At 51.5% G+C, this 8,076-nt stretch overlaps 1 non-coding gene and 1 pseudogene across 1 annotated transcript; both read right to left on the reverse strand.

Moving 5' to 3' along the window:
• Positions 1-418: 418 nt before the first annotated feature.
• On the reverse strand, positions 419-492 carry LOC121681885 (annotated as a pseudogene).
• Positions 493-774: 282 nt separating this feature from the next.
• On the reverse strand, positions 775-963 carry LOC121684326. Its single transcript, XR_006023105.1, has one exon. It is a non-coding gene; the product is annotated as a U2 spliceosomal RNA (small nuclear RNA).
• Positions 964-8,076: the final 7,113 nt, after the last annotated feature.

Here is an 8,076-nt window from a genome sequence, read left to right on the forward strand (position 1 = left end):
CTTAGCTCCACCACGAACTTCAACACAATATAAACTCAAAAAATTGTCAATGTCTTTCAGCTCAACCCACGGGTTATATGCACATGAAGCAAAAAAGCAGGCATGGCCAAACAAAGGAACTAGAGAAAGTCCGCTCAATAAATCTTCGTCCTTCCTCTGGTGAAAAGCAGCAAAGAAATCCAGGCAGTCCTCGTGCTCCGAAAAACTTACATCGAAAAAGCCAACTGAATTAAAGTCCTGAACACACAAAAACTTTGATCCCGGAAACAAAAAGCCTTTATCCAAATGGACATCCATCACATAATCTTCTATCACCTTCCCCCGCAATCCATGTCATCGTCCAAGATAAACCTCAGCGTATTGCAAAGTTGCACCTGGGGGGCCGACCGAGAAGTACCACTTGTAGCTATGTCCCTATCTCGGGGTTGTTCCAATCCACGGAAATCTTTAGTAAAAGGCGAAAGATTTGTACGAGATGAAGAGAAACCCGAGCGATGGCTGCCACAGGGCAAGCTGGACGGAGAGCATGAACGGCGCCGGTCGTGGACATGAGGGTGACTCGAAGGCGTTGCCCAGTCGCAAAACAGTAGTATCAACATCCCCTTTAAATTAAAAAAAAAAAAGAGTAAAAGGGGTCGAAAAGGGAGGTGGCACGGTTGGGCAAAAGACCTGGCAAGGACTCCTGCTGTGTCTGCTGTCAAGGAGGATTTCATGGGAGTCAGTCAGTCCAAGAGGTTGGTTCCACTGGGTTGGTTCTTTTCTTCGACAGTCAAAGGGATGTGCACCGTTCCTGGAATCACTGCAATACCGGGTCGATGCATGGAGCAGACAGAGCAAGCCCCTCTTCCGTCTCCCTGTTCCAAAAATCAGATTAATATATGGTCCTCGGGTAGAGGACGTGTCAGATATTAAACTGATAAGAACAGATTTAATTTTTTTTCATTATTATTCACAATAAGCCAAAACAAAAACCACACAGGAAAGCACAGGTATGCCATGTCAACACCAAAATACATGAAGGAACACACAGAAGATCAATCAGAACAACAAAACAATCAAGACACTACAAGGATACAGCCGCCTTTCTTTTTTTTGTGTGTTGATCCTATGTGGCACAAAAGCAAAGTCCAGTCAACAAAGCCTGTAGGAGGAAGAAACCCCAATCCCCACCGCCCATCAAGACCCACCAAACACCCACAAATCTCCCTGCACACCCACAAGTACAGTCAGGCAAAATACATTTTTTGGTTTGCCGTACGTCATCACATCACAATACAATCGCACCTGACCCAATACATAGTTAAACCCCAAAACCCAAACAAAATAACCAAACAAGAAAAAAGCCCAAGACTCCCCTCAGAACCCCTCCCCCAAGGCCACCCACTCCCTCCTGGCCTCCCCAGCCCCTCAACCCACCCAACACTCCTTTACGGCAGACCGCACAAGCTCCCAAATTTTAAAAAAGAGCTCCTCAGCAGTACCCTGCGGGGCTGACGCCTCAGGTACAACACCCTGCGATCCCACAGCCCTCTCTTGGTCTCCGTAACAATAGACCACAAGAGCTGCCTCTTAGCAGCCGGGATGGTCCCCAAACCTGTGCCCCGAACCACCAGGTCCCGGGAGAGCCAGCCACGGTACCCCGGGCACACCCAGTCCGCTACCAAGTCCCACACTCTCCCCGCCTCCCTACACTCCCAAAACGCGTGGGCGGCAGTCTCCTCCTCCCCGCAGCCCAAAGGGCAAAAAGCGGGGCCCCGGCCCCACAACCTGTGGACCCTCTCACAGACCGGCAAGCAATCTAGGGCGCACAACCAATTCAAATCTTTGCCCCCTCGCCACAGATACGAAGGCTGCAAAGCCCTCCAGTCCACAGTAAGTGAACCAGGCCCCCTGGCGATGGCCTCTCTATACAGAGCCCGGTGATCCAAGACCAGGCCATCCCGGAGACACCAGGCGTTCCCCTTCACAAACCTGGCAACGTTTTCGTAATGTCCCGGCCGGTCCGAGGACCATGGGACCCCAGGGTCCACAAGCCGCAACTCCCGGAAGGGGAAACCCAGCAAGAACCTGCCGAGAAAGACTGCGGGATGGTAAAACACCCCAGTTGCAATCCGGGCCTGAAAAGCCACATGTAAGGACAGGACCTTGAGCGGGAGGCAGAGCACCTCCCTCTCCCCCTCCGCCATGGTCCTATACATCTCGACCTGACTCACCATTTCAGTACTGCCACCCCAAAAGAACGAGAACAAGTCCCGCTCCAGCCTCCTCCCCACTATGAAGGGGACGGGGAACACATATGCGAGGTGGTTCAACCGAGGGAGAATGTCGGCCTTCACAGCCAACACTCTCCCCAGCAGCGGGAGAGGCCGGGACCTCCAACACCCCAACCTCCTCGCCCCTAACCCTGTCCATCAAACCGTCCCAGTTCCTATGCGCTGACTCCTGGTGGTGAAAGTCCTCCCCCAGGACCCACAGGCAGTCCGCCACCCGGAAACCACCCAGGAAGGCAGCCTGCCCAGCCCACCTCCCAAACCCCATCACTGCGGACTTAGCCAGGTTCATCTTCGCCCCAGCTGCCCTACCGTACTCCGCCAAGATGTCAGTGATCACCCCAAAGCTGGCGTCCGACATCACAAATAGTGTCACGTCGTCAGCGTAAGCAGCAATTTTCGTCTCCCTCCCCCGAGCAGGTGAACCCCAGCAAACCGCTCCACCGACCTCCTCAGATGGAACGTCGACCTCATTGGAGGCAGGGAAGGGGGGCCCACCCTCAACCCGAAGGGAGTCCAGTGATGGCCCCGGCCCCCCGCCCGAAGAACCGGCCTGACTTTCCACAAGCACACCCCTGCTGCTCCCAGCTCCCCTTCTCCACCTCCATGCCAGGATCCTCCTGAATCGCCGGGCCGCCCCCCCGGACACCGGGAGGGAGAGGGCTCTGGAGACCCAGAGCATCCCACCACCTTCACCTTTCCTGCGGTCTGGCTGACCGTCCGCCACCGCCACTCTCTACGAAGCCGACCTCCCCCCTTCTGGCTGGCAACCGCCCCGTTCCGAGCTGGGACCAACGCCGGAGACGGGACGTTCCAGGGGATCCCATCGGACATAGGAGAGGACTCCCTGGCCTCCGCCTCTTCCACAGAAGCGGCTCAGCTCAAAGAGCACCTGAGACCATCAAGCCCAAGGATCCTGCCACAGGACTCATTAAGGGCAGTGAACAAGATGTCCTCATCTGCAGTTCCCCTCCCATCCAGCAGGGGCCCCACAGCAGAGGAAGCCGAGCCAGGTGCCACACCACCTCCCACCTCCGGGGGAGCTGACGAGTCAGGAGCTTGACCATGTGGCGCACTGGACACCGCCATCTTGGCAGCCAGAGAACCTCCAGCTACCAAGCTAGCCGCTGCCGCCTGCCGCTCCAACTCCGCAGCCATGTCCACCTCTTCCTGCTCACGTAACACGTCCTCGGAGCTAGCCACAGTAGCATACGAAGCCGCTAGCCGCAGCAGCAAACAAATGCGTATCAGAGCCACAAGGAACAAAGCTTAGGAGCAGTACACTTACCTGCTGTGTGGTCACCCCCAACACAAAAGCGGCAGCGACTTCCTGTACAGTCCTTTTTGCCGTGGCCCAGACCTCCACATCTCTTGCAATATTCTGGCTGCCCAGGGTAGTACAGGAACCCCCGGTTGGTCCCAATAGCAAACGACCCAGGTGGATGGCGTAGCTTCCCTGGTGCCTCCGGTACCTGGTGGAACAAAAACAAAAACAAAAGGAAAGGAAAAGAAAATCCCAACCCCAAAAAATAAAGAAAATAAAGAAAAAACCTATAGCTCCACTTCCGCTGCCAGAGAGCCCCACACCCTCCAAGCCTCATCCACCCCATGCAGCTGACCACACTCCCTCACATAGCCCCAGACCCTCCACTTAACCCTGTGCAGAACACCCTTAGACTCACCCGCAGGAGCGCGCAGACGCACCGAGGCCCCCCTGCGCTCCCACAGAGCCTTCTTACACTCAGACACCACAGTACACACCACCATCCTAACATCCCCTGAGAGCCCTGCCAGACCTGAGCCCCAGAGGACCAGGTCCAGAGACAAGTGGCCCCGCAATGGGGGCCCCACCCAGGCCACCACCAAGTCCCACACCCAGGAGGCCTCCCAGCAGTGCCAAAACACATGGCCCACCGTCTCCACTTCCCCACCTGCTGCCCATCCCGCTCCTGCCACCAAACCGCTCCAGCAAAGACTTAGCCACCTCAAGCTCCCCAGCAAAGACACAAACAGGGTCAAATCATCTGCATAGGCAGAGACCCTGACCTTCACCCCCCCCTGCCCCAGGGAGACGGACTCCCTGAATCCCCGGGTCAGCTCGGAAACAGGCCACCAAAGGCTCTATGTACAATACGTACAGTAGAGGGGAAAGGGGGCACCCCTGTCGCACCCCCCTATCCTGCGCGACCGGCCCCGACAGGCGCCCCTGAATGTGGACCCTACTCTGGGCCCCCGAGTAAAGTAGCCGAACCCAGGCCAAGAAAACCGGGCCAAAGCCCATGTGCTCCAGGGCCCGAAACAGGAACCCATGAGCGACACGGTCAAAGGCCTTCTCTTGGTCAAGGCTAAGCAGCGCCAAAGGAAGGCCACGCTGCTCAGCCCAGCTAATGACATCCCTGACCAGGGCCAAGTTCAGGCCTGCCCGGGACCCCACACACCTCGTCCGGAAGGACCTCGGAGCCCAACACCCCACTCAGCCGGCGCGTCAGGACCTTGGCAAGGACCTTATAATCGGGGGTTAGGAGGGTGATGGGCCGCCAATTTGCCAACTCATCCCAGGGCCCCTTCTTGTACAGAAGGGTTACCCACCCAGTCCGCAGAGACTCAGGGAGACGGCCAGAGGCCAACCCCTCCTCAAACACCTCCAGGAGATCCAGGCCCACCAGGGGCCAAAAGGCCTTATAGACCTCAATAGGCAGCCCATCACAGCCAGGTACACTCCCACCCTTAAGAGATGCCAGGGCCACACGGGTCTCCTCCAATGACAAGCGGCCCTCCAACCGGTCATGCTCCTCCTCCGACAAGCGTGCCATGAGGGAGGCGAGGAAACCCCCCGTCTCCCCCACATCCGACGCCCGGCCCTGAAACAGCCCTTCATAAAAGGCCCTCGCACCATCCAGCACCTCCACTGGGTCCATCAGCGGCCCAGCTGGCCCCCTCAATTCATCCAGGCTACTCTGCTGCTGCCGACGACGAGCCGCCGCAAAGAAAGCCTTAGACGGCAACTCATCAACCCGACCAGCCCGAATCCCAGCCGACACGAGGAAGGCCCTCGCCTCACAGAGATAGTGCTTCCCCACACTGCCGCCTCCAGGCCACGAGAGGACGCTCCTTGTAGAGTAGTGAAACTATCCCTGTTCTACTGTCTGAGAGTCAGACAAGTTCGTCGAATTCTTTCGTCGAAACAGTCAGCATGTCATTGGCTAAAATGTCTTAAAAGGTAACATAAAATTCCACGGGGAGTCCATCCCCATCCTCTCCACTTTACTGTCTTAAAACCTTTAAGACATTTTAAAATGTTTAGCAATGTAAAAAACTTCTGATTTAAGACTGTTGAATTTAAGAACTCTAAAACCTCTTCCATTGTTTTTTCATGTACATCTTTTTCCGCATAGAGGTCCCCATAAAACTGTTCTATCATTTTTAAAGTCCCCTCTATGCGGTTTTCTTCCCTCCCTTCTTCTGTTAATTTTGTTATCCCACCCCCTCTGGAAATTATTTTTAAAAAAAATACCTTGTACATTTTTCTCCCTCTTCAGTTTCCATGTCCTTACTTCTTAAAATCATTCCTTTACTTTTTATTTCGGCTAAACCTGACATTTCTTTGTTTACTTTTTTTATTTCTTCACTAAAATCGAGACCCATATTTAAAAGGTTAAAATACCTCTGTAGTCTATTTTGCAGCCCCAAGATGCACCTCCTCTCTCTCTTTCTTGTCTTTCCCTTTTTCCTAAAAAAAGTCTTTGTCTTGCCATTCACCATTTCCCACCATTGAGCACGTGAGTCATAAAAGTCTTGGAGGGTGTGCCAGAGGCTGAACTGCTCCCTGTATTCTCTAACTATCTCCTCATCTTGTAGCAGGGAGCAGTTCAGCTTCCACAGCCCTCCACCTACTGTCACGCCTGTGGGGAGTGAAAGGGTGCAGGAGAGCATGCAGTGATCTGAGAAAAACAGGGGAGTAAATATAGCATCCGTGGGCGGACAATCTCTTGTAAAAACATAGCCGATACAGGAGGCTCGGGCGCCGTCACCACTGTGCCAGGTGAAGCCCTCCTCCCGTGGATGCACTTTCTTATAACAGTCGACTAAGTTAAAATCCCTAACTGTATTCTTTGGATATAAGTGGAAATGAAGCAGTAGAACTGTGACCATTTTTGGTTGCTTTTTCATTTTTGAAGATGCATGGATTTTCATTAAACCCGATATTCAAGTAGTTTCACCGGAAGATGACATGTCAATTACGACTTTCGCCACTAGGGGCGCGGCCATGTTTTAAAAATGCAGGCGCTACACGTCATCAGAATGGTTAGCGTTTGTTCGTGGATGTTTTATCCATTAGCGGACGTTCACTTTATTTCAATATGCCTACGCAAATTATGTTGATGTTTGTTTTTGTGTTTGTACAAGAACAAGGGCCGCTGTAATGTAGCCTGTAGGCCTATCAGAGACAGTACTTAATTAACTTCGGTTGCAATAATGTGTTTGGATGTTCTCGCACAACTTGTGGATTTTACCGGACCTGAAAATGCAGTTGCATCGTTGATGAATTGGTGAATAAACTTGGGGGAGCGAACTTCTCATGTGTGAGTAAGATGTTTCTTTTTGTGATTGAGTAGTATCAATGATTGCATTTGTTTCGCTCAAGTAGTAGTGGAAACTATTTGCACAGACTTGCAAACCTGGTAAGAACCTGTTGTGGGTACGCTAGCCTACGTCTGACTTGTGTAGGCTACTCTGTAGTAGCCTAGGTCTGTGATTGTGACAGGCATGGTTTTGTGGGTAGACGTTGTTTATGGACTGTAGGCTAGGCGTCTGAGTTTTTATTTGTTTATGTAAGCTGACATAAAATAACAAGCTGTTCACTTTAAGTAAATACATAAATAGCAGGGGCAACAGGGGCAACAGGATTGGATTCTGTAATAGCCTACGCACCAAAACTTCAACCGAAAGGTTAGTCGCGTCTCAAGGAGTCCAAGAGTGTGCCTCACACAAACCAGCTCCGTTGAACAGTATTTTTCGTGTTTAAGAGCTAAAAAAGTTGATTAGAGAGTCACATTTGAAATGTTGGGTAGCCTAAATTATATAGCCTATAGCGCGTGCATCTCAGAGGAAAAGATTTTGGAGAGAGGACTTAACCTGATGATTATTTGTGTCTTGAGTATGGATACCTACGAATTGTTTTGAATAAAAAAAGATAAGACAACAAATGAAATGTGACCCTGCGAGGCGGAACCAGTCGTTTTGGTAAAATTTACAAAATTAAGTTATTGTACTCACACGAACGGCCATAAACTAAGCTTTCCAACAATATGTATATCGAGGGTATTGCAAATAGTATTGGGTGTTGGATATAGTCGCCGACCCTCATTAGATGTGGATATTTGGAGGTAAGGATGGCCTTCGAGAAACAAGGTTATCGCAGTTGCTGTGAGACATACGGCCCTTTTCTAGTCTCTCTCAAAATCAAAACACACCCAATTTACACTTGGACTTTACGATTATGTTTCTAAATGTTGGGACTGATGGACACTGAACTCTGGGGGTTATTTGAACGTTCGTTGTGAAGTGGTTTACTGTAAAAGGAGCGTCGGATATCCCGCCTGTCTTTGCACAATTAGGGGAGACTGGGGCTGGTTGGAACACTTTTCACTCTCGGCTATATTTCTCCGTCTTACAATGCGTTGAAATTGTCAAATTGTGATTAACTGAAAGCTTGGGATCTCAGCTACAAAATGTATACATTCAATGTCAACAAATTATCCCTTGTTTTGAGTTATATATGATTAAAGTGGTGTTGTGCACGTAT

Source organism: Alosa sapidissima, chromosome 1 (genome assembly GCF_018492685.1).
Source record: "Alosa sapidissima isolate fAloSap1 chromosome 1, fAloSap1.pri, whole genome shotgun sequence".
Taxonomy (NCBI): Eukaryota; Metazoa; Chordata; class Actinopteri; order Clupeiformes; family Clupeidae; genus Alosa; species Alosa sapidissima.